The sequence below is a fragment of the Acomys minous genome, assembly GCF_964271855.1.
Source record: "Acomys minous genome assembly, chromosome: 2".
Classification (NCBI taxonomy): Eukaryota; Metazoa; Chordata; class Mammalia; order Rodentia; family Muridae; genus Acomys; species Acomys minous.
Genome location: NC_140484.1, coordinates 56,199,762 through 56,226,537, shown reverse-complemented (window position 1 = coordinate 56,226,537; position 26,776 = coordinate 56,199,762). Strand labels below are relative to the sequence as shown.

At 50.6% G+C, this 26,776-nt stretch overlaps 1 protein-coding gene across 2 annotated transcripts in view; it reads left to right on the top strand.

Annotated features, from left to right (window-relative positions):
• Positions 1 to 26,776, top strand: part of KCNQ1 (potassium voltage-gated channel subfamily Q member 1) — a 321,454-nt gene that overhangs the window by 939 nt on the left and 293,739 nt on the right. The window lies entirely within an intron of this gene.

Below are 26,776 nucleotides of genomic sequence, written 5' to 3'. Positions count from 1 at the left end.
TAGTCTCCACAGGAGGAGTAAGCAAGCTGGGAGCCATCCTTTTGGTGTGGGTCAGCTGTGACAAGAGACTCAGGAGCCCCAGGAGTGACTGGTGTCTGTGTGCAAGCCCATACAGGCTTTGGTGGGTGTCTCTGCCTTGGGCATTCAGGACAGCAGGGACATGTACAGGATAGATTGGCAGGTGCATTGGTGTTGCCCACGATGTCCACAGGGGAATGCCCACAGCTTCAGTAACCCACGCTGCTAAAATGGGCTGGATGCCCTGAGCCCAGCCGACACATGGTCTGGAGCCCATAACCAGCGCCTGATTGACAGAGCAGAGCTGCACCTGGCCTTCATTGCTCCCAGGTGGCTCTTATTCTCACAGGCTGCCTGAGAGGGGCAGGGCACTTCATTTTTCAAGGGCAGGGGCACAGAAAGTCATCTCCAGAAATGGTTCGCAGCCCTCCTTGCTGCTGCCTCCTCCTGGCCACCTTGAGGCAGCACTTCCCCGCGGCACAGTTTCTTGGTGCCCTCACAGCCTCTGGCTCCCAGATTCTACTTTGTCTGACCCCACAGCTGACTGCTTTGGAAGCTGCATTAGGTGACCTCTTTGTGGCTTGTCTTGCCACCTGCGCAGGGCCTCCACTGGCTGTCCAGGGTTCAGTTTACTCCTCTCCGTGCACAGCAAGAGCCAGGCTCAGGATGGTGAGTTCTCATGGCTGCTTGCCTTGCAGGGGGAGACAAAGATCTGCCACTGTAGCCAGGGACACCCTGTCCCCACAGGCATTCTTGTTATGTCTTGAATGCCACCCAATCCTCAGCCTTGCCTCCCAAAGTTCCAGGACCCCTGACACTTCATTGCTGATCTTTCAGGGAATGGAGGCTCTGCATGTGTCTGCAGTGGCAGTGTGCTTTTCTCAGGGCACAGGGAATAGTGTAGAAAGGCCCTAAAGGGCCTTGCCACTGTAGGAAAGTCTAGCAAACCCATGGCTTACTGCCTCCCAGCACTTGCCTGCTCCATCCTATGATCCTGAGATGAAAGGGGAGGGGTGCCGGAGAAGCCCCTACTCTGTTACCTTTTTGTCCAGGAACCCCCATCTGCCAAGGTGAGCAGCCTTCAGACACTTGCATGGTATCCTCCTGGGAATGCAGGCCGTTAGAATGAGCATCATTAAGTTCCTGACTGGTAGCCTGGCTGGCCCTGGTGGAGGAAGAGGGCTTGCCACGCCCCAGAGGAAGTCTGTGCTTATACTGTGCTTTCTTCCTGAATTGGATTGTTCAGCCCTCGGGAAGTTTGCTCAGCAGAGCCTGCCTTTGCTCTGCCTCCCCAGGAGCCAGGAGCCACAGGGCCCTGGTGGCTTCTAGATTGGTGGTCAAAGGGCTTCTTGGTCTAGGAGAGGGAGTGAGATGCTAGCTGCTGAGTGGTGGTGGTTGGTCCATGGTCCAGACCTATTGAAAGGCTGGCAGTGGGGTTTAGTTACAAAGGGGGAGGGGTAAGTAAGCTGGGAGGCTCCTGCAGGGCACAGCATGTGGCTTGCCCAGACTCTAAGGGAAGGGGCCTCATCTCTATCACCTTCAGGGGGTGAGCAGGACCCTCTGGGTCAGGCAGTCTCCTGAGAAGAGACATGGCCAGCAGTTGGGAGCCCAGACACATCTTTAGCACAGCACAGTCATGCTGGTTGCCCCTGGCTGCTGCTCTAATTAGTATATGGCAGACATCGAGACCTGCACTGTGTAAAGTGGACTCCAGAACATGTCAGGTGATGGTTCTGTGGCCCGGAAGAACCGGCCTGCTCTTGAAAAGCAGGGCATGAAGGTGTGGGGACGGAGAGTGGAGTAGAGGTGAGAGTCAGCGTCTTGCAGGCTCTGGGGTATGCTTTCCCATGTGCATACGTATGTGTAAACAGGCCCGGACATCCTGGCCCCTCCTTGGGGGACCCCTGACTTGGCCCAAGTAGAGCAGCCCTTCCTGTGTCTGTGCTGGCTTTCCCTGGCTGACAGGGTCAGGACATGGTCCCCAGGCACTGCCTTTTGCTGCTCAGGTTCCCACCCCCTCAACCCTAATCCTATCTTGTGGCTCTTTGTGACCCCCATGGAGAGCAGCCCTCTTCCTAGTCAAGAGTCTTGGCATCCTGCCCTGCTGCTGGGCTTTGGCCAGGCTCAAGGGCAGATGCTCCATAGTATCTGTGCTGATTGTCAAGCTGCTTGGAGATCCTGGTTGTGACTAACAGAGGCCCTTGAGAGACACTGCCCACCTACCTCGTTCTTTTTTTTTTTTTTTTTTTGGTTTTTTGAGACAGGGTTTCTCTGTGTAGCCTTGGCTGTCCTGGACTCACTTTGTAGACCAGGCTGGCCTCGAACTCACAGCGATCCGCCTGCCTCTGCCTCCCGAGTGCTGGGATTAAAGGCGTGCGCCACCACCGCCCGGCTCCTCCCTCGTTCTTGAACCTAAACTTGATCATCCTGTTTCTATCCTCTCACAGCCCTGGCTTGCTCAGACCCCCAAGAACTTTCTGGTAGCTTTGTTAGTACCTCAGGAAGTTGATCGTGAGTGGAGCTTGCAGCTGCTCCTGGCCTAGTCTTTCCAAACGCAGGGGCGGCAATGCATTGGCTCTTATGGGATGGCCTCTAAGCAACTGTTTAGCAAACCTAGGAAGACAGCTGGCAGGATGACGGGGACCGAGCACTGCGGTAGCTGTAGGGCTGTGTAGATGACCACACCTTTCCTTCTGGTCCTTGCAAGCACCTCTACCTGTTTATCCTTCAGCCCTGGATAAAATTTGAGATGTCTCTTTGAGGCTTTTCCACATGCCATCTCCTCTGGGGCCTGGTCCTTGGTGTCACCTGCTGGCTCACTTGGCATCATCCCATGAGTGTCCAGATGCATATGCCCCCTCGAGCTGTCCACAGACCCAGTCTGCTATTTCTGTGTACACGGTTGCCTGTTTGTGGAGTCCTTCATCTTGATTCGACCTTAGCTGGGTGGCCACAGAAATCCTTTTCGCCAGGGCTCTCTCCTGGGCGGGAAAGGAAATAACCCCATGGAACTCAGATCTGAGGAAGGGCCTCCCTACCCTGGAGTCATGAGGACAAGGGAATGTGTGCCAGGCCAAAGCGGTGGTCCCGGGAGCCACTGAAGCAAGGAAGGCGCCTATAGGGACCCAAGGTATAACAATGACAGGGGTTGGGTCAGCTGCTGTGGCCTCTGTTTCTGAGGGAGTTTGGCCCTGGAGCCCTCTGGTGGCAAAGTAGTGTCCAGAGCTCAAGTTTCCTGGGTGTGGCGTTGCCCTTACAAATGGTGGTTGCTTACAGTGCACAGTGCAGGGTGGCATTCACAGCAAGTTTGCCTAGCCATGAGGAGAGCTGCAGCTGCCACTATTTAGTTGCTCTTGAGTAATAAGATGCACAGGTTCTGGTCATGGCCTGCGTAAGGGCCCCTGCTCCCCTCTCTTGCTCTCTCCTCAGCACTTTTATCTAGGAAATGGACCCTGATTAGGCCCATAGTCCCTCCCAGCTCTGACATTCCAGGCCAACTGTCGGTTCCTACGCTGTGTTTCATTTCCTCCTTCATGAACAGGCCGGGGTCAGCCTCCAAGGAACATGATCCAGGCCCAGAGGGAGACCAAGTTGGTATGGGAATGTGTGGTCAGTCTGGAGGAAAGGTTGCATGCAGAGAGGTTTCTGGAAGCTCTTATGTGGGGTGCCTCTGACAGGGAGAATAAATGGATAAGTGCTGCCAACAGGGGTCACTTGGATGCTGAACCTAAAGAATAGCTGCAGAGGGGAGGTGCAGGCCCTTTTGACCCTACAGGGAAGCATGTGGAATAACAGGTAGGGCAGGGGGGAGGCTGTGGCTCTGCAGGGCCTCAGGGCCAAAGAGTAGGTGGTACTAATGGGCCACCTCTGCTATGTTAGCTCTGCTCACCCCACCCATGGCACTCTGGGATGCATCTTCCTTGCCTGTTCCTGGTGGGAGTCCTGTTCCATCACCCCCACTGAGTGTGCTGAGGCCCCAGATTTCTGAGGGGGAGGCAGTGGTTGCCCTATCACAGGACCTGACTTTCCATGAGGCTTCTGAGCACGTGAAAGCACTACCGCCATAAACCCTTTATCTTCTGCTGTGTGGCTCAGCCCCATTCCCTGGCCCTACCCAGAGGCCTCTTGAAAGGTGGAAGGGACTGTAGCAGCGCCTCTGTCAAGGGCCTGTCAAGTATGGCTACTTGCTGTCTGTGGCTGGGAACCCTGGCACTTTCTCCACACACAGAGCATGGTATGCCCAAGGAGCCAGCAGCCTCTTCCCTTTCCATATGCTACATGCTGACCAGAACCAAGTAAGGAGAGAGTTGCTGCTCTTCTGGGGGTAGAGGAGAGAGAGTCCCTGGGTAGGAGGGGTCTGTCTCTGTCCCCTGGAGATGAGTTGGAGTCCAACCTGACAGATGTCAGCCTCAACGCACAATCTGTCAAACGTGTAGAAGCTGTTTCCTCCAGGAAGCCTCTCCAGGCACAGATCTGCTAGAGCCTTTGTGTCTCCCTGCCCTGCCTTCTTGTATGTCTTTGTGTGTGTGTGTGTGTGTGTGTGTGTGTGTGTGTGTGTGTGTGTGTGTGTGTGAGTAAGAACATGTGTCTTGATGTCCTGAGTGTTAAGGCAGGCAGAGAGGGCCACTTGGAGCTGTCCGGCTCCTTTCAAGGGCTTTCTCCACCTTCTCCCTGCTGGTGCTTTACCTCACTCTCACAGCCTGGGCTGTGACGACTGCTGCCTGGACAACCCTGAGCCCCACAGACAGGCCAGACCGATGACATCTGACCACAGTATTTTTATCCAGTGACATTCCTGAGCTTGGGAAAGTGGTGGGCAGAGACAGAGGCTGATGGAGGGCCTTTCTGTGGCCTGGGGATAGTTCCGAGGGCCCCACCCATTGCTGGTCTACTACTAAGTCATGGCTTCTGTCCTGGCCACTGCCCTGGCTAGATACAGGCAGAACTGAGGTGGAAGCACTTCATACGGAGCTTGCCCAGGTTCAGGCCTCCCTGTGGGAAGTCCCCGGCTTTGGTTTATGGAGACTGAGCAGAACACACCTAGTTCCAGAAGGGTGCAGTCAAAGGCAGTGCATCCTGCAAAGGAGACTGGGCCCATTTGTAAAATCACCCTCCCCATAAGCCTAGGGAAAGAGACAGAGAGAAGGAGAGAGAGAGAGAGAGAGAGAGAGAGAGAGAAAGACAGAGAGAGAGAAGAGAAAGACAGAGACACACACAGAGGCAGAGAGAGAGAGACACACAGAGACACACAGAGAGAGACAGAGAGACTTTGTGGTCTTCAATGTAGTCCATCCTGTGGGCCATGCCCTGTGCTGGTGAGGAGGTATTCTGTGGCTGTAGGAGAGATAGTTTGTGAAAGCCTTTAGGTCCTTTTAGGCTATGGTGCATTTTAACTCCAGTGTTTCTCCACTGACTTGTTCCTGGACTGCCTGTCCATTGATAGTTTGTCCTTAACTATCATTCTGTTCATGTTTCTCCTTTGAGATCTAATTCTCTTTGCTTTATACAGTTACATGCAGGAATTCACCTGCTGAAGCCATCCCTTTGCCAGGCTTCTCTGTCTCCTTTTAATTTTTGGCTGGCTGCCAGTTGACTTTCCTGATGTGAGAGTGGGTACTGCTTGCCTTTGTTTTCATTTGCCTGAGGTGTGTTTCCCATCCCTGGACTGTCAGTCTCTGTGTTAGTTACTTTCATCATTGCAGTGACAAAGTGCCTGACAGAAGCAACTTAAAAAAGGATGGAGTTACTTTGACTCTCAGTTTGAGCTTGGAGGAGAGCAGAGACATTTTTTTTCAGGGTATGGCATGAAGCTTTTCTTATAGGACCAATCTGTTGATGAATTCTTTCAGTTTTGCTTGCTTTAGAATGACTTTATTTTTTCTTTTTCTGAAGGATAGTTTTGCTGGGTATAGTATTCCTGGTTGGCAGGTTTTTCTTTGTTCATTTTTAATTTCCTCTTAGAACTCTGGCTGTATCACCTCATCCTTTCCTGACCCATAAGGGTTCTTGCTGTTAGTTGAATAAGAATTTCCTTGTATGTAACTTGGCACACCTCTCTTGCCATGTTTAAAATTCTCCTTCATGTATTTTTGGTAGTTTGATGATAATATTCCTTGTAGAGTATCTTTAAAATTTTTTTTTAACTTTAGGTGTATGGATGTTTTGCCTGCAATGTATGTCTGTGTACAACATATATGCAATGCCTTCAGATGCCAGAAAAAGGTGCTAGATCCTTAGAATTGAAGTCACAAATGGTTGGGGTCCTGGAAATCAATGCCCTCCCCCAAGAGCAGGCAGTGCTTTTAACCACTGGTCAATCTCTCCCACTCGGTAGAGCTTTGGTTGTATCTATTAGGGATCCTTTGAGCTTCACGGGCTTAAATGTATCATTTTCAAATACTGTGTAGTTTTCAGTAATTATTTTGTTAACAATTTTATTGAGTTTCTATGTCTTTTCCCTTCTCTTCTCATCCTGAAACATCTACAATGTACCTGTTTACTCACTTTCTGGTCTCCTATAGGTCTTGAAGGTTTTCTTTGCTTTTACATATCTTTGGTCTCACTTTCCTTTTTGTTAGACTTGTATTCAGGCTCAGAAATTCTTTTGCCTGATCTGTTCTGCATTGAGGCTCTTAATAGTGGTTTTTAAATTTTTTTCATATATCATGTTCTTTTATTCCAGACTCCCCTAAAAACCATCTGGCCCTTTGCTGAATTTTTTATTCATATCATAAACTATTTTCCTTAGTTTCATTAAATTGTCTTGCTATTGTATCTTATTATGTTTCCTTTAAGAAAAAAAATGACTAGTTTGAATTCTGTGGCAGGTGGGCTATCTCTTTCCTTTTCTTTGGGATGTATTGCTAGAGAACAAAGTTCCTCGGGACGCCTTCACCTTTCCCCAGAGGTATTTAGGATGCAGTGTTCTCCAGCAAGAGGATGCTCTGCTCTTAACTTCAGGCAGGCCATGTTCCCATGGACACCATCCCTCTGCCTGACCTCTATCTGCAGCCCCCAGCAAGCACTTTGGTCCTTGTTCTGTACCTGGTCCCCTCATCTGTAAGGTACAGAGTCACTAGGGAGCAGGCCTTAGGTTTCCCTTCCATGCCTCTTGCAAGTGGGTGCTCTTCTTTGTACCCTCTCTTAACTGTGTTCTTGGACAAACTGAACGACACTCAGAACAGCCCTCCAGAGTACCTTCTCATGGAACTTGCAGCCAGAAAGCACAGTCAGTGTTCCTCAGATGCCTAGAGATCCAAGCCACTCCATCTTTCTTCAGGCTTTGTCCTTATAGAGAACCCTCTTGCAGCCCAGGGACCTCCACCTTACCTTGGGCCAGAGTGTGTCTTTTCCCATGTTGGTTGCAGCCTCTGAGAGAGGAGAGGGGAGGGGGCTTCACCCATGTTCCGTACCCCATCCACCTGGCAGAGGGGAGAATCTGGAGGTCCCAGGGGAAGCCCACTTGTGTCTAAGCATCCCCAAGGAGCCCTGTGCTCAGAGCACTTGACCTTGGCAGAGTTCTGCTCCACACCATCTCTGCCTGTTGCTCATGAAGCACACCTATGCCCTTGGCTGTTATGACTTAACATATGGCAAACCATGAAGCTCTGGTGGCTAAAGGAGCATGTTACTGGCATGTGGCCAGGCAGACAGCCAAGGCAACAGAGCCTTAAAAATCCATATTAGGAAAGGCAGCATCTCAAGCTTTATGAAGGATGTCCCATCATCACATGGCCAAAGCCTAAAACAATCAGATGGGGGCTTTAAAAAAAATGTTTTTCTTTTTAGTTTAGTTTTGCTTTATTGGAGACAGGCACTTATTTTGTAGCTCTCTGGCTTGCCTGGGACTGGATAGGTAAGAACAAGCTGACCTCAAACTCAGAGATTCTCCTGCCTCTGTTTTGTGAGTGCTGGGATTAAGGGTGCATTACTATGCTGAAAATATGATTCTTAACCAGAAAAAAAAAAAGTCCCTGTTCATCAAAACAAAGCAGGTGTACCAAGAGGTGAATGTCCTCAAGAAAGGACTGGTTTCAGGTGACAACTACACGGTCACCTCCTCAGGACTCTCAGAGACCATGCCATGGGGTGGCATTGTTTCCCTAGTTGCTGTGAGGCTGCTTCTGGGGAGTTGTGTGTGTGTGTGTGAGGGCTAGTGCATAGTTGCCATGACAACAGCTAAGGGCTATAACTCCTGAATCAGCCTGTATATGAGCGACAGCTATCAGTATTCGTTCACCATGGTTAGACTTTTATGTTTTCTGGAAAGGCAGGAAATAAGCCTTGTTCGGCAACTGTGAGCCCTCCTATCCTCAAATTCTTTTAACCCCAGAGATTCAGAACTCCTGAGGAACGGCTGAGCCCACAGCCTCAGCAGGTGCCCAAGCCTAGAGCAAGATGGCAGGGGACATCAAAGGACTGGAGAAGGTGTGAAAGTCTTATCTTGCTGGCAGTAACAGCTGGTGTGGGTCAGAATGCACTGCAGGAATTCAGCTCACCAGTTGCCCTAGTGACTAAGGCACAAGACCTTCCGTCCCTTTTGGAGATGAACAGGTGAGAGCCCAGAGCTCACCCAGTGTACACCTATGCTGCTCTTCTCTGTAACAGTAACCAGGGGGAAACCAAAACACTCAAGGGGTCTCATTCCTGACAACTCCTGCTTATGCCTAAAGCCACACAGAGCTCAGCTGCACCATGATGGGCCCTGGCGAGATCACAGATTCAGCTCTGAGGGTCTTGGCTACCAACTGTCCAAAATCTACATGGGTAGGACAGCCAAGTATCAGGGCAGAACTGCTTCCCCGGGACCTGCAACGCCATCATGACTAGAGGAGTGAACGAGCCCTGTACAGCCTCCAGGAAATACTGGGACCAAGAGAGCACGCTTTGGTGCTAATGGTGGTGGGATTGAGGTGTGTAAGTTATGACAGAGGGACATTTGACCACTGGTCATGGATAGAGAGGCCTGGCATCACTCAGAGGAAGGAGAGCAGACAACCAAGAAGAAACTTGATACCCTATGAGCATATGCAGGGGGAGGAGGTCCCCCTCAGTCACAGTCATAGGGGAGGGGAGTAGGGGGAGAGCAGGAGGGAGGGAGAAATGGGAGAATACAAGGGAGGGGATAATAATTGAGATGTAATATTAATAAATTAATAAAATACTTTTTAAAAAGTTATGATGGAGGGAACCTGTAGGGCAGAGGACATGAGGTCTTTGGTGAAGAAATAACCAAGAAATATATGGGGGAGGAGGGGAGCGTAGAAGGACTGAGCGAGTGTGTGGATAGCATGCTCCCTTTCTTGGGTCCTGATTAAACAAATTGCAAGACTCACAGTTTGAGATTGCCTCTTGCTCGAGGGTAGGCAGTGGGTGTCACCTGTCAGGTCTGTTGCCTGGTTCCTGTCTGCTGTGTGAGCTGGCTCTGTTCAGTGAGAGAGGGTGGGGTTGCTGTCATCTTTCTGTGGCTAGCTCCCTCGCTCCCTGGGGATGTGGGGGCAGGCGGGGGGTGGGGGGGGGCGGTTGGAGGCAGGGAGAGGGAGGCATGCTAGGGTGGAGCAGATAGACTGAGGCTTATGCCCAGTGCTCTGTGCTCCTTCATGCCAGGCCTGGAATGTCAGCCCTGAGGTGGCAAGGCCAGGCTTCCTGGGGAGTGCTTGAAGGAACCTAAGCGGGAATGGCCCACAGTGTCTGTGGTTACAGAGTTAGCATGGAGCAACAAGCTTAGGAGCAGAGTGCTGCCCAGAATTGGCCCAGTGCAGGTGACCCTGGAAGACTGAAGTTGGGGGGCTAACCCGCGCCAAGGAGAAGCAGCATCCCACCCCACCCCCATCTCAGAGAGCTAGAGAGCTGTGGGGAAGCAGGAAGGATGGCAGGTAGACATTCTGGGGCAGGTGGCAGGCTAGGAAAACCACAGGAGTATTGGTGAGCCTTGAAAGACGTAGAGCTTAGAGGTACCTGGGCCCTGCTGGAGGACCCCAGGAATGCAGAGGGTGGTGAGCACATGGGCACCTCAGGGAAGCCCCCTGGCTTTGCCTGAAGCCACATACATGTCTAGTATGGTCTGGTGTCTACCTCGCACTTCTTGAAGAGGTGAATGTGCCCAGTGGTTTTCCAACCTTCCCCATTGCAGGTCAGTGGTCCTGTCTGTAGATGGCCAAGCTGGCCACTGCCTTCCTTGTTGACCTGGAGTCCAGAGACCATTGTGTGGAGATGGGCAAGGAGTCCCCACCCCCTTCAGCTCTTCCTCCTCTCCTGCCTTACTTTTACTTCCTCTTTTCTTCCTTTCTCCTCCTAGTTCCTCCTCCCTGTTATGTAGCTCTCCTTCCTTTTCCCCACCCACCTCCTTCTCTCCCATTCTTTTCTCTCTCCCTTCCCTCCATCTCCCTCCGTCTCCCTCCCTTTTACCTTCCCTGCTTCCTCCTCCTCCCTCCTGCCTGAAGTTTTTCACTTGGTAACAGGCCAGGCCCATCCCTGTTTCCAAGTAATGAGGCATGCATAGGTCTTTGAGGTGGTTTTGGCTTTTTTGTTCTGTAGGGTCACTCCTACAGAGGCCTTAGCTCCCTCCCTGGGGACAGGCTATAATATCATGGCACTTGGCCCAGAGACAGCGAGCTTGCCTTTTAATCCCATAGGCCCTGTAGAGGACAGCCTAGGGGTGGCTTGCTACCTGTTGTGGCCCACATGGTTGTGTCCGTCTTTGAGCAAGGCTGCTTGCTTTCAGACAATCCCCTCTATGCAGGGGAGCATCTCAGGAAGGCTTGTCCAGCCATTCTGTACCCGTCTAGGTGATACAGGGCTGACAGAATCAAAGGATGGCTTGCCCTCCTTCCATGGCTTAGCTGGATAGCTTTAGTCTACAGCGGGGTCCTAGAGCTGCAGTTGCTAGATGGGTGTGGGAATTCTTTGTTTGTGGGAACCTGAAGACCAGGGGTGTGTACCAAACCACACAGGAAATTTGGTGTCTTTGAGTCAGACAATACTGAGCACCTGGCTACCAGTGGCCAGCAGTAGCTTTTCCTCTGCTCAGGAGCCCTGGCTGGCACTCTCACAAAGCCCTCTGATGCCAGGAGGGCTGTGATTCACTAGCACCCAGACAAGCCCCTCCCTAGGTGCTGCTGTGGTTCACCCTCCTGGGTCCTCTATACAATACACAGTGGATGTTTCCAGCGAAACCATAGGACCCAGATCCGCCCCCCCCCCACAGTCTTCTCAGTGGGAAGCAGGACTCTAAAGACAGGGAGTGACCTTCAAGTGGCCTAGTCCCCCCTAGGAAGGCAGGTTGGGCAGAAGGTGGGCCCAAGTAGCAAAGGCGACATGGCTTGCCTGTGTTCCTCTGAGCAGACAGATGCAACCCCTATCTCCCCGTGAGACTCTGTGAAAGGGGATCATCCATGGTGCAACTGTGGAACCTGGTCTGTCAGGTGACATTGAGAGCAGGTAGTCTTCGTGCATACTAAGCTGGCCTTACTTCTACTGGGTCACAGAATGTCCTATCGTGAGCGAGTGGTAATGGTGGGGGCAGTTTGAGATGGGTGTGGCACCATTCCAGAGCCTGCATACTGGGAGTATGTGGTCTGAAAGATCACCTTGATTTTTTGGGGTATCTCCTCACATATGGACAGGGCGTGGGCCTCTGTCTCAGAGATGCTAACAGATCATGTGATCATATGTGTTTGCATATCACAGAGACCCACATCTTGCTATATGTGGCCATTAAAAAACCCTCAAGACTGCCATCTCACTGTCCAACACCTCTGTGTCTCTGGCATTAGAGAGGATTCTTTGTCTTTCTTTCTTTCTTTCTTTTTTTCTTTCTTTCTTTTTTTCTTTTTTTCCTTCTTGGTTTTTTCAAGACAGGGTTTCTCTGTGCAGCCTTGCCTGTCCTGGACTCACTTTGTAGACCAGGCTGGCCTCAAACTCACAGAAATCCGCCTGCCTCTGCCTCTTAGAGTGCTGGGATTACAAGTGTGCGCCACCACGCCCAGCTACTAGAGGGGATTATTTCTAAGTGGACATATGAACTAGTCACCTCCTTGCAAGTGTTCAGAATATTCTGGAACTAAGATCTGCATGGAGGAAGTTCTCCAGAGCTTAGGGGAGACTTATGCCAGCCACATAAGTTAAGCTGGAGTGCTGCTGAGACACCCTTGCCCTCTACTCTGTCCACACTAGCTTCCATTACACTGGGTGGGAGAGACCCAGATACGAGTCCATATGTCCATGGGTGCATGTGTGTGTTGGGTGGGCAGAGTGACAGTCCACAGATAATGAATGGTCTCTCTGTGTAGCCTTGGCTGTTCTGGAACTCACTTTGTAGACTAGGCTGGCTTTGAACTCACAGAGATTCGCCTGCTCTGCCTCCCTGAGTGCTGGGATTATAGGTGCGTGCCTCTGCACCCTGGTATGAATAGCTAGCTACTTTTGTGTGGTCCCTGTTCCCAAGTCAAGCTTTTAGGTGTCAGGAAGTTGGAGTGTTAGACTGTCATCAGGTGTGGAAATGATCTTCTGCCTCACATTGTGCAGAGCCCGTGAAGCGGGGGGCTGTGGAGGATAAGCAGATGTGAGAAGAGGAAGGGTAGGGACAGTTGGATTTGTGCATAACTGGAGATGTAGGTAGGTCCTTGGGTGGAATGGAGGACATCCTTCTGGACCGCTGGCTAGTTAGGTTGATTGATAGATGCATGGTGGGTGGTAGATGTGTAGGTAGTCTGCTGGACGACTGAGTTCATAGATGGCAGAATTGATGGGTGGATGAATGGATAGGTGACTAGATGGATATGATGGTGGATGAGTTGACAGGATGGTGGGTGGTTAGATGTGAGATAGATAAAATAATGGGTGGGTGGATGGGTGAGTTGGTAGATGGGTTGGAGGGGATGGATGGATGGATGGATGGATGGATGGATGGATGGATGGATGTCTAGGTTGGTGGGTGTTGTGGACTCTTGAAGTAGTAGATAGGTGTATGGAGAGGAGGAGAGATAAGGGACAGGAGGGAGGAGAAATGGATTGATGCCAATTGTAGTACCCACTAGGCATCCTGGCCAAAGCACTTGATGTCCAGAGAAGCTTCATAGGATCATGTGGCCTTGCCTGTGTCGCCAGCTTAGTTGTAGCTGTCAGCCATCTTGAGCCAATGCTTCCTGGTCATCCTATGCTAATGTAACCAAAGTCTGAGACCCAAAAGGTATCAGGGTCTCCTTAACCCGGAAAATGACCCAGCCTTACTTCAGGGACTCAGGGGAGACTCAAAGCCATCCTTCATCCTGAAGTAGTTTCTAAATGTGCCTCTTTGGTGGGACATAGACCACCCAGCTGGGAGCCTGTTTGTTAATGCTCGGACTCTGGGCCAGCCAATGAGCTCTGAATCCACGGGTGTTGGTTTGCTGGCCGTGGTGTTCCTGTGAGCTGGAAAGACTAGACTCAGATGTGGGTGTGGGTATCAAGGACAGGGGTATCATGTCAGGGTTACTGTGTTTCTTGTATCCTTCCCCTGACCTTTACAGTTGCCTGGAAGTGTCTGCGGGGGTCCGGGTGGGGAGCCCTGGGTTTCTAGGAAGGGTGTTTCTGGTGACCAGAAGCTATGAGCAGCATCCCAGGCTCTCACGCTGATCAGGAGGCAGCTGTTGTGCCCCACAACTTCCTCATAAGATCCTATTCATGAGAGAGCGATGCGTTTCCTGGGCACTGGTGGGCAGGCGGTCTCACAAGAGAATCCTGGCTGTGGCTTGCTTGACCTGTAGGCAGTGCAGTAGTAACACAAACTCAGAGGGAAACTGAGGAGGAACTGGCCAGGGATTCCCAGGAACACAAAGAAGAGCCTTCACTGATGGTGTGTGTGTGTGTGTGTGTGTGTGTGTGTGTGTGTGTGTGTGTGTGTGTGTGTGTGTGTGTGTGTGTGTGTGTGTGTGTGTGTTTGCGCGTGTGCATGTGCATGCGGCTGTAAAGAAAGGGCAGAAACTGTGTCCTTGCAGTTGGGCCAGACCTGATACCCAGAATCCTTCTCAGTGAGCTGAGCAGCCACAAAGGGTCCTAGTAGTTGAGGATTGGAGCCTACTTTGACTCTCTAGCACTGCAGGGGTGACAATTGGGTGCAGGAGGGCTGAAGACAGTGCAAAGGCCACTGGGAACCTTCAGGAAATGTCTCAGCTGCCATAGAGAAAGCACAGGAGTGGTGATGGGGTTACAGAGTCCCAAGTTTGCATTTGAGAGAAAAGTGGGCCTGACACTCTGTCCCAGGCTCATCCCATGACCTCAGGTGACCTAGGGACCTTCCTTTGTTCTAGGGACACCGGATCCCCACTTCACTTGGCCTGGAGGTAAAACACAAGGCAGGTATACAAAGGGCCTTTGAGAAATCTGCCAACCTATGCAGTAAAGATGGTTTTCCGCTAAGTGTGAACTCACCCCCTCTGTCCCAGATCAAGGTCCCTGGGTTAGCTCTTTTGAGGTGTGGCACCTCTCCAGGCAAGTGGGAATGTTCTGGCTGTCCTTGGCACAAGGACTGGGCTGGGAAGTTAGGGGGGAGACTGGGGGTTCTGCTGCTTCCAACTTTGGTTCCCAGGGCAGCCCCACCTCTGCTGAGCTTATCAAGGCCTCGCTGGCTGGCTGCCTGTGGCCTCAAAGTCATACCGCCCTGGGCGGGTGTCCTTGGGCAAGCCAGCCTCTTTCAGGGTGGTGGACAAATGTCTGTCATGTGTGGGGTATGCTTGGGTGCCAGGTACCTGTTGAACAGGGCACATACTGGCTCATAGAGGTTCAGGGATCCCAAGCTCACATAGGTACCTAAGTATGTTCTCAGTGTGTTTCCTGGAGGGCCTCAGTTGGAGGCAGGCAGGGACCAGCTACTGCAGGGGGCCCTGGAGGTGGCAAATACATCCTGTGTGGGGTGCTTCCCAAGTTCTGTCAATGTAAAGTCAGAAGGAAGCAACTTTTCAGTGTGTGAGCAGCACCTGGGGCCCCTGACCAGCTGAGATGGCTGCAGGCCATCTACAGGGGCACTGTGGATGTTGGATGTCACTTTGGACAGGCAAGGGACTCAGAATAAAGTCAGGACACGTGGAAGAAACTTTAGGACAATTAGGGCTGGGTTTGACTAGCATGGGAAAGTGTCCCTCATTTTGGCAAGTGACAAGGTAATCACCCTGGGGCCAGGACACACGGTCATCTAACATGGAAAGAACCAGAAAGAGGCATTAAAGAGTTGCTGTGGCAGCCTCATATGAATTTTGTAACAGATGCATTTTTGTAATTTGGATAATAAAAATTCACCATAATAAAAATAAGTAATAAGACGCCTGCCGTAGGGTTTTGCACAGCCATGATGGCAGGTGGTGGTGGGGCGGCGGAGGGGGAGTGTTTCCTGTCATTTCAAGTAGAAAACTCTGACTGAATGTGCTTTGGAACTTGAGTGGGTGTTGGGGTAGGAAGGTATGCCTGCATGAGGGGTCCCATAGGCTCTTGGCCCCAGGGCACTGTCTCTTTTTGAGCTCTGGGCCTGAGGCCCAGGTCGTATCCTTAGGGAAGTCTGAGGTTAGTGCGAATGATGTGTGTGGGCAGAGCTGTGGCCTGATGAAACAGCTTTTCTTTGGCATCAATACTGGTTCATCCTGGGAGGACCTATATCTAGCCAAGTGGCCTCTGGGGTCCTTGAAGCCCTGGGGGCAGTAGGAGAAACTGCCTAGGTAGGGTGGGGTAGGGAGCCCAGGTGGCTCACAGGTGGGCTTGGGGCTATAGCTGACAGGTCCCATGTTAAGGCTTAAGCCCAGAGATACAGGGATTGGGGCTCTACCTCTTGTTTTCTCTTTATCACAGAGGGTCGGAAGGTCAGGGGCAAGTCCCCAGGCAGTGATATGATTGTTCCCCTCTGGAAGCTTGGAAGGAAGGAGATGTCTATACCTAGACACCAGATGTGTGCTGTTGTGTGGTCCTCTCCTGAGTGGCCAGCCAGGGTACAAGTCCCCAATCTGGGTGGGAGGCTCTCCACCCTCTCTGCAGCCAACTACTGCTCTCTTCCTAGCACATAGCAGGCTATCTGAGGGTCTGAGTCAGAGGGGACTTTGGCCCCCACCAGGGCTGGGCACCTACAAGCCCCCTTGTCTATATGGTTTGTCTTAGTGAGGGACACAGGGCAGTGACAGAACCTGTAGCCTTAAGGCCTATTGGGTGGCCCCTGTGTCTAGTGCAGCTTGGGTAGCTTTATGCAGCCCCACCCTGTCCCCATGTATTTCTTATGAGTGCGTTGCACAAGCACCTGTTGTGGGTGGGGCTGCTGTGCTGGATGGCTTGTCCAGCTGGGACTAAAGCAGGTTCCTTTCACAGCATAGGAAAGGCAGCAAGGCATAGGGGGGCTCCTTAATCCTGTGTGGGTGACCTCTACATCGGGGAAGCTGGCCTGGCCTGTGTGAGGGTGAGGGAGGGGATACAGGACCCATCTCTACTAGCTTCCACTCCCAGAGAGCATAGCTTTAGGTTTCCCAGAGCCTCTCACTGGTCTGCTTTGCATCCTGATGCCAGCTAGGTAGGCTGGGACCTTGCCATGGCTGGTTATATTCCTGAATGGCGCTGGCAGCATTCCTGAGAGCCCACAGGGAACTAGGCTCTACCAGATGACTCCAGACCTGCAGGCTGTAACCTGACCCACCCCTTCCCAGGATCTCTGTGCCTACTGGGTTGGGCCACCTCCCTGGGAACAGACCGTCATGGGTAAGTGTGGAGGCTAGACCTAAGGAAACCTGACAGAGAAATGCCCATTTAGAGCTGGCCCAAGCAGACTCAGGAGTGTATTGACTCTTTCTGGGGCCTCTGCTTAGGGCATGTCAACCACAGCACTGCAGCAGTGATCTTGGTTGCTGGAGGCCTCACAGACACGCTCAGGCCCAGTTGTTCTGTTTTAAAGCTCTGGAGGCTGAGCCTCAGAGTAGACTCCTTCAAAGAAGAGGTGACTCTTTGTCTTGGCTTCTACTTTTCGTGTTCATACCCACCAAACCAGGTGTGCAACTCACCCCGCTACTCCCGCCAAGAGGAGACATGTCTGGCCTAGCAGAATGTAGTGGTCCTATTCTTGGGGGAAGAGTGAGGGGCTAGGCCAGGGTTACCATGGAGACAGCTTCAGGCTTTCTATTGTCACTTCTAGCTGGTCCCAGAGCCTGAACAAGTGGCAACTGGCATGTCTGCCTGGCCTGGGAAGATCTGGGCTGAGTCACCTTCCCCCAGGAGAAACCACCCCCTACCGGTCCAGAGCCCTTCAATGAGCATGGTGCCACCAGCATGCTGGATTGAGAGAATGCTGGCCAGTATCATTACAGGCCAGGGGCTAGGGCTGTGTGCCTGGTGATGACTTAACCTCTCTGGGCCTCAGCTATTAATGGACACTGGCTTTAGGAGGGTCTAGTTCATAGAACAAGCTTCTCCACTGTCAAATGGTGACATTGTCTATTGTGATGATAGTCCTGTGCAGAGTTAAGCACCATCCCGGGCAGAAGCCAGTAACAGTCCTCCCCACTGTGACAATAAAAAGTGGCAGATGTTGCCCCGGCGCCACCGGGTAAAGTTGCTCCTGGGGCCTCTGTCCATGGGGCATTAAGGGGAGGCTTTAAAAGTGAATGCAGGGGCCAAGGTGCACATCAATTAAAAGCATCTGCTGTATAAGCCTGCAGATTGAGTTTGATCCCCGGAGCCCACGTAAAGGTGGAAGAGAGGACCAACTCCACACAGTTGTTCTCTGACCTCTGCACACACACCATGGCGTGTGTGTCCTCCCTCCACACCCTACACGTACACAAAGGTAATAAATAAATTTCAAAGGTGAGCCCGGACAGAGCAGGCCCTGAGAACATGGTCTGGTGGACCCTGGGAAGCACAGGTCAGCAGTGGACAGCAGAGCTGGGGTTAGCAGTCCCCACTGTGGGTGAGGAGTGAAGGTCTGATTACAGGATACGGTGCATTCAACTTCACACATACATCCAGCCTGCTTCCACGTCTATGTTGCTCTGGGCCCCTCTCTCTCCCTCCCTCCCTCCCTCCCTCCCTCCCTCTCTCTCTCTCTCTCTCGCTCTCTCTCTCTCTCTCTCTCTCTCTCTCTCTCTCTCTCTCTCTCTCTCTCTCTCTCTGTGTGTGTGTGTGTGTGTGTGTGTGTGTGGTGTAGGTCAGAGGATAGCCCTGCAGTTGGTTCTCTCTTTCCATCTTTATGTGGGTTTCAGGGATCAAACTCAGGTTGTCATGTTTGCATGGTGAACACCTTTACCCGCTGAGCCATCGCACCAGCCCCCTGACATTCCTGTTTAGGCTGAATAAAAATTTATGGTGTGCCTGTAGAAATCAGGCAGCGAGAACTGGGCAGGAAGGCTGTTCTTTCTGAGGTGGGGAACCCGCAAGGGGCAGGGCAGGGAAGTCCTCGGAGACTGCGGAGTGGAAGCTCCCTGTGTATTCACTGGAACAGAAGGCGAGGAAGGAAGGAGACTGGTTGCAACAGGATGAGGAAGCTGAAGGTGGCAGGAAGGAAAGAAGGATCTAGAAGCTCCTTCTAGATCATTTTTGTGAAAACAAAAAATATACATTGTGTGGCTTCCCATTTTATTTTTCTGGTTTCTTATATTACAGTTTCTTGGTATATTTTCTAGGATGTTAGGAGTCATATAGCTGTGGCCATGTGTGTGCAGGTCTTTACATTTATTTATTTATATACATGCATGATACAGTGTGTGTGGAGGTCAGACAACAACTTTGGGATCTCTCTTGCTCCCTTTCTCTCTCTCTCTCTCTCTCTCTCTCTCTCTCTCTCTCTCTCTCTCTCTCTCTCTCTCTCTCTCTCTCAAGATAGGGTTTCTTTGTGTAGCCTTGGCTGTCCTGGACTCACTTTATATACTGACCAGGCTGGCCTCAAACTCACAGAAATCCTCCTGCCTCTGCCTCCCTGAGTGCTGGGATCACAGGCATGTGTCACCATGCCCAGCGGGGTTCTCTCTTTCTACCATAGGAGTTCTGGCCCTCAGACTTAGGTTCAGGCTTGTGACGGGTGCAACTCATGGTGTCAGCTCATCAGCCCATGTGTGCAGGACTAAACATCTGTTTCCAAGCCTTCCAGATAAATAGGAAACAACGCAATTGCTAGTTCTTTGAGCACTTGCCAGGGGCTCAGGCAGGGGCTGGGCCATGGGTCTTAGTTTCTTATGCCTTCAGCTTCCCTTCCTGCCTAGCTACCTCCACCTCCATCCTAGAACTCCTTTATCACCCGCCTCCTCATCCACCTCAATCCTGTCTTGATGGGTACCCAGGCTCTCTGGAGTCTTTCTTGCCTCCCACATATATAGGCATGACATGGCCACTATGGCCCTAGGTCAAAGTGGCCGTTTCTTCTCAACTCTACGTCTACCCTGATGATGAGGGGCTGTGTGGGCAGTAGCCCTGAGATGTAGCAGAGGGACTGTAGCTGGACCCTGGGGAAGACTCTGCTCCTTGAGCACTGAGTACCTGGATTAGGGCCTGACATTTGAGTCAGAGGCCACTTGCTGCCCTGCCTCAGTCTCCCCAAAACTGTTCACCTCCCTGGCTTCTCCCTCCAACTTCTCTGCACTGGTTCCTTATCTCATTGCTGTCACAAGTCAAATGCTTGACAAAAACAACCGAATGAAGGGTTCACTTGACTCGTACAGCTCAGGGCACAATCCATGATGGTGGCGAAGGCTTGGCAGCAGGAGACTGAGGTGACTGCTCATGCTGTGTCTACAGTTAGGGGGGCAGAGAGGGGTGCATCCAATCTAGGGACTCCCTCACAGACACACCCAGATGCCCTTCTCCCGGGAGCTTCTAGATCCTTCTTTCCTTTCTGCCACCTTCAGCTTCCTCATCCTGTTGCAGCCAGTCTCCTTCCTTCCTCGCCTTCTGTTCCAGTGAATACACAGGGAGCTTCCACTCCGCAGTCTCTGAGGACTGCCCTGCCCTGCCCTGCCCTGCCCTGCCCTGGCCCTTTCGGGTTCCCAACCTCAGAAAGAATAGCTTTCCTGCTCAGTTCTCCCTGCCTGATTACTGCAGGCTCTTCCTCAGGGTTCCTGCATGCAGACAGGAATCAAGAATGAAGTGTAAACACTCTCTATTCACACCCCAGCCCCACTTGGCCACCCCCTCTCCTGTCCCAGGAAGTGTTTACACGCAGCCCTCACAGGCCACAGTGAGAACCCAGTACCACAAATCCTGTTTCTTACTGCTGATTTTTAAAACCTCAAATATATATATTTTTTGAAAATTCAGCTATGGTGTCCCCCAAGTGTAGCAGTGGCTACAGATTTTGAAGCATGCGTGTTGGAAGACAGCAGAGGCTGCAGCTGAATCTTAGGACACAGGACAGCGCGAAATTGCTGAGGACAGCTGTGACGTTCTTGGAGGGCAGTGAACAGAAACTGTTGAAAACCAAAGGGCGATAGAGATTTTAATCATCTTATTCAGCGTTTGATAGACCAGGAGAACAAATAATTTGAATTGGTAAGCCTGATGTGGTGTCTCATATCTGTAATTCCAGGAGGCTGAGGCAGGAGGATTGCCCTAAGTCTGAGGTCATGGTGTGCTACAGTGTGTGTTGCAGGCCACCCTAGCTACACTGTGAGAGCTTGTCTCAAAAAAATGCAGTTAAAGTATATTTGTTTTATTTTATGTGTGTGTCTGAGTGTACATGTATGTACCACATGTGTACATGAGCTTGTGGAGGCCAAGGGAAAGTGCTGGATTCCCTGAACCGGGAGTTACAGAGGGTCGTCAATCCCTGTGTTGGGGGTGAGAAACAAACCTGAGCAGCAAGTGCTCTTAATTGCTGAGCCATCTCTCCAGCTCCACAAACACAAGGTTTTGTGACAATTATTTTTTAACTGTGTGTTAGTGTATTGTCTACATGTGGCCATGTGAATGTGTCGGTGCCTGTAGAGGCCAGAGGCAGCTGATGCCCTGCATATGGAGTTACAGTTGTGAGCCACCTGGTGCGGGTGCTGGGAACTGAACTTTGGGTCCTCCGGAAGAGCAGCAACTTCTTAACCACGGAACCATCTATCCATTCCCCCCCAGAACATTTTTAAAGGTTTATTTTTATTTATGTGTCTATGTCTGTATCTGCATGTGACTGCCCTTGAAAGCCTGAATTCATCACTGGATTCCCTAGAGTTGGAATTACAGATGGTTGTGAGCCTCCCAACGTGGGTGCTGGGAGCCAAACCCCAGTCCTTTGCAAGAGCAGCAAACATGCTTAACTGCTGGGCCATCTCACTTAGCCATGACCCCAAATTTTTAAATTTTGAACTTTTTTAATACTTGTTTATTTTGAGTGCACATGTGTTTGGGCAGAAGGGGTATATATCACTGCATGTGTGTGCAGGTCAGAAAGCAACTTGCAAGAGTCTGTTACTCCTTCCAATATGTGGGTCCCAGGAACTAAACGCAGGTCATCAGGCCTGGTGGCATGTTCCTCTACTCTCTGTGCTATCTCATTAGCCCAGTTTTGAATTTTTAATATAGATAAAACCTCGACCACCAAAAACACCCATGTTACCTTGGCTACAGAAAGCCCCAGGCATTCCAAAATTAAGAGCCTATATAGCAAGTGCCCCCATCTCAACCCAACTTTGCCTTTTATTGTTAACTACAAAGTTTAGCTAATAAAAATTTAAGAAGAAAAATACACTTAAAAATAGTGACAACTGTTATTGCCAAGTAATAATAGCCAAAGCAAAGGGTGGGTGGCATGCATATCTGTGCTCTGAGGCAAATTTATAGCTACGTGAAATTTCATTTTTAAAACAAGTAAAAAACAAGGAAAGAAAAAAAAATAAAGGAATAAGAGATATGAATGTAGAACTATATCAGAAAAGCAAAATAAACAGTTTCTTCCTGGCAGGAGTTCTTAATTCTTTAGGAACAAAGGCAGGGGAAAGATATATTCTTATTATGATTTGAATGAGAAATGTCCTTCACAGGTTCATGTGCTTGAACACATGGTACCCAGCAGGTGGCACTGTTTTGGGAGGGTGTGGCACCTTTAGGAGGTAGGGTCTTTACTGAAGGAAGTGGGTTACTGGAGGTTGGCCTTTATGGCTATAGTCAGCCCTACTTCCTATCTTTTCTTTGCTTCCTTAAATTCCTAAGTATGCAAGCAGCCTCAGGCCAGAGCCACCAGAGCTGAGAGCCACTCTTCTCTGCCACAATGACTGTAAGTCTCAGACCTTGAGTTCAAGTGAGCGCCTCCTCCCTCAAGTTTTCTCTTGGAAGGCGCTTGATGGGATGAGAAAGTTAACTAATGCACACATCGTAATTCTAGTCCTGGAAAATCTTGTTGCTAAAAATTTGACATTTAGCTACAGATATAGAAAAGGTTTTATGTTTGTAATTTGGCAACTCATATTGTACCACATTTTAAATGTGTGGGACTTTGTCATTTCTCCACATTTGAAATGGGCTGGGCTGATGAGCTAGAGGAAGGTCATGCAACCCCTGCAGTTCCTCTTCTGAACCCAGGAACAGATGACACTTGGGTCACTGCCCTAGTCAGACTCTGCTGGTGATGCCACTGCCGATGTGCAAGCCTCTGAACACCATGGTTTTCTGTTCCTCTAATCAAAAAAATCCAGAAACGCTCAGCAGAGAACATTGGGGAATTTCAAGGAAGAAAATTAAAATCAATTCATTGTAAGAAAAGCTGACAAGGCTCTCCAGATGTCCTTTGGTGTCTTTTTTTCTACTTGAGTTGTTTCTATAAATGGTTGCATGATTTTTTTCTCTCGTGTGTGTGTGTGTGTGTGTGTGTGTGTGTGTGTGTGTACATACTTGAGGGCTTGTGTATACATAGGGTGCACCCCCGGTTGCTTTTGTTAGCTTTAATCATCAACAGGATACCACCTAGAATCACCTGGGGAGGGTATCTCAATAGAGGGGTTGCTCCATCCGTTTGGCCTGTAGGCATGTCTTTTTTATTGGAGGAACCAGCCCACTCTGGATGGCACCATTCCCTAGGCAGGAGGTCATGGTCTACATAACAAAGCCAGTGATCCTGTTAGATGTTACTCCTGTTAGAAAGTCAGCAAGGTGCATTCCTCCATGGTTCCTGCCTTCAGATCCCTGCCTTGAATTCCTGCCCTGACTTCCTTCATGATGACCCGTGACCTGGAAGTATAAGTCAAATAAACCCTTTCCTCCTCCAAGTTGCTCTTCTGTCAAAGTGTTTCATCACAACCACAGAGACGAAACTGGAAAGGCGTTTAACCGGGAGGCAATTTCCTAGTTGGTGCCTCAGTTTCTCTTCAGGAACTGTTACAGTCCATGGCCTGTGTGTTTGAGGGTGAGGCAAGTGAGCTGTGGAGCAGTAGCTCAGGGTGAGCAGCAGGAGGCACTCAGCAGCGTGGGGCGTACTGGCACCCTGGGTCCAAACATTCATGCAGGTATTGGGAAAATCACAGTGCTGGCCTTGCTTTATGCACATTTCAGCACGGACCTTGCCTTTCCACTGTGGTCTTGATGTAGCTTGTTTGACTCTCTCCTGTGGACAACCTGGTCTGCTTCCTCACTTACTATTAAAAATAGCACTCTGATGCAAATCCTCACAGTTCAGCAGGAACTCAGGACTGTGTCCTTGTGCATCATCTGCAGGAGACTGACAGGATCAAAGGGTTCCCACGGTTTTATGGCTCTGGAACCCGAATTCACACTGGCCTGCAGGAAATGCTCTGACCTATCTCCACCCACCTTGCCAGACATCATCGACTTCCACCTCTAAAGCTGGGATCACCACAAAGCACCATGCTAATGTGATGAGGCAAAATTAGAACCTCAGCCTTTGGAAGGGATGACTCAGAGAAATGCTCCTGAGGACCAGAGTTTGATCCTTAAGTTAAAGTGTAAAATGCTGAGTGTAGAGGGACTTGAAATCCCAGCTCTGGGGATGCAGAGACAGGGGGGAAACTTGGTGGTGCTCAGTGGCCGGCCAGCCTCACCCAATAGGTGAGCTCCAGGCCTAGGAGAGACCCTGTCTCTACAGCATTCCTAAGGAGGATATATAAAGATGTCCTCTGGCTCCATGCACACTTGTGCAATGCACCCACCCACACACACACACCTGAATATGTACACATGTGCACCTGTGCACAATTGAAAAAAAAATAGAATATCACTGATTGTAGGGGCATGTGCCTTTAATCTTAGCACCTGGGAGGCAGAGGCAGGGGGATTTCTGTGAGTCTGAGGCCAACCTGGTCTACAGAGCAAGTTCTAGACCAGTCAGGGCTATACAGTAAAACCTTTTCTCAACAAACAAACAACAATGAACAAAACACCTCATTCAATGAAGATGTTCTTCAGTCCCGTGCTGTGCGCTGTGTTCATCATCACTCCACTGCCCTCCCATTGGACCCCTGGAATTGTGGGGAAGCTGAGATAATGAGGCAAGCGTGTTGCCCTCCTGAAAGTCATATTCCAGAGAGCAGTCAGACACACAGATATGCAGCATGCACTGCATCTGGCAGAGAGGAGCAAGACCCCTAAGAAACCATACACAGGGATGAGTGGGGAGGGTGCCAAGTATCCTTCTGGAAGGTGGTTGCACCTCCACCTGAATCAGTAGAAGGGGTGAAAAAGGCTACCACATGTGCAAAGGCCCTGTGGATGTGAGCTTGACACCTGTGAGAGCAGCAGGGGGCCAGGGCTGGAGCAGATTAGCTGGGGGAGGTATGGAGTGAGGAGAAGAAGGTGTTAGTGGAGAGAGGCCACAGAGCTATGACCACCAGGAAGCACTGAAGGCTTGAGCAACAGTCGATTAGATCTGGTTTCCCAGCATCCCTACATGTTGCTTGCTTTTTATTTTGAGGTAATTTTTTGGCTTGAGAATGTTCTAGGACGGCGTAGAGTACCCCAGCTGCCCATAGTCTCAGCAGATTACATCATTTGGTCACGTGACCGAAACCAGGGGACTGTCACCAGTAAGTGACAAATGAATCCCTGGCTTTATGCCATCCCACTGAGAATGCGTTTTTCTCTTTTGTGATCTCCACAGCGTGCTGGTTTCACATCTGCCTTGTCTCCTGCCACTCGTGAGAGCTCCATCTTTGTCTCTGGTGACCTTGGCATTTTGAGGAATGTCAGCTGTTGGGTCCCATGCCTCCAATCGGATGGACTCTGTGGTCAGATAGAAACTGTGAATTTGGGAGCTGTGGTGTGAGTCCCAGGAGTGTATCAGAGCAGGGCTGCTGGGCTGTGCCATGCCTCCTCACAGGTCATTTTGACCTTGGCTGCCCCGTGGAGGCTGCTGTGCCATCTACTTACCCTCAGAAGCCATCTTGGGGCAGATACCCCTAGTCAGACACATAAATTCCCCTTTGACAGACTGACATGGGCCTTCTGTAGCTCTCATATATTTTAGATTTGTTGTGTGCGTATGAGTGTTTTGCCTGAATGTCTGTGTGCCACCTGTGTGTCTGGTGACCATAGAAACTGGAAAAGGGCATTGGATCCCCCAGAACTGGAGTTACAGACAGTTATGAGCTGCCATGTGAGAGTTGGGAGCAGAATCCAGGCCTGTAAGAATAGCTCGTGCTTTTAACCACACTGAGCTGTCTGACCTGTCCCCTCTGTGGGCCCTGCCTGTGAGATTCTTTCTGGAGTGTTTGCTGAGCCGGACATCTGTTTCCCAGTTTCTTCCTGTGTCTGAGAATTGGGGTTCTCCCTAAGAACCGTGTAATTACTTTCCCTGGATTTATCCCTAACAGTGTAATGTACAGTTTCTTATTTTATGGCAAGCACGACAGCACTGTTGTTTTTTATGTTTTTTCATTTGTTTTGATTTGGCTTTTGTAATTTGGTTGAGGTTCTCCGCCTTGGTGGGGGATGCTCCTGTGTGTCTACCGTTTCCCTCTCTGTGCCCTTTTCCTGGATTCAGTGAATACCCACATGGCCTCATACTGGTGGCTTAATTCCAGCTCCTCAGGGCAAACTTTCTGGACCACAAAGGTCAGAAGAAGGTACCACACCCAGTGGGTCTGGAGTTACAGATAATTATGAGGCCTGTGTGGGTGCTGGAAACCAAACCCTGGTGCTCCAAGGCAGCAACCAGTTCTCGTAACTAGTGAGCTATCTCTCCACCTCGCTCTTATCAGGTTTTGTTGTGATAAACAAACATGTATAACATTGCACGCCTTTAATCCCAGCTCCCGGGAGGCAGAGGCAGGCAGATCGCTGTGAGTTCGAGGCCACCCTGGTCTACAAAGCGAGTCCAGGACAGCCAAGGCTACACAGAGAGACCCTGTCTCGAAAAACCAAAACCAACCAAACAAACATGTATATAACATTTACTGTCTTCACCTGCACTGGTTACTGTCCTCCTCTCTGTGACCAAACGCCTGACAAGAAGCAGCACGCAGGAAGAAGGGCTTGTTGTGGCCTGTGGTTTGAAGGTTTACAACCCATCGTGATAGGGAAAGTGTGGGCTGCAGGAGCAGCTCGAGGCTGTGGCATTGGGAGCCTGCAGCTGCTTGTTCACATGGTGGTGGACCGGCAGGCAAGACAGAATATTAGGCCAGTATATAAACTTCAAGAGCCACCTCCCCCCAAGTCACTCACTCCCTTCAGTGAATCTTCACTCCCTAATGGTTCCAGAACCTTCCCAAACAGCACCACCTCATGGGATCAAGTGTTTGAACACGTGAAGCCATGGAGGGCATTTCATAACCACCATGGCAAGTTCTCAGCTGAGTGTTGTGACACACGTTCAACACGTTGCACGCCACTGCAG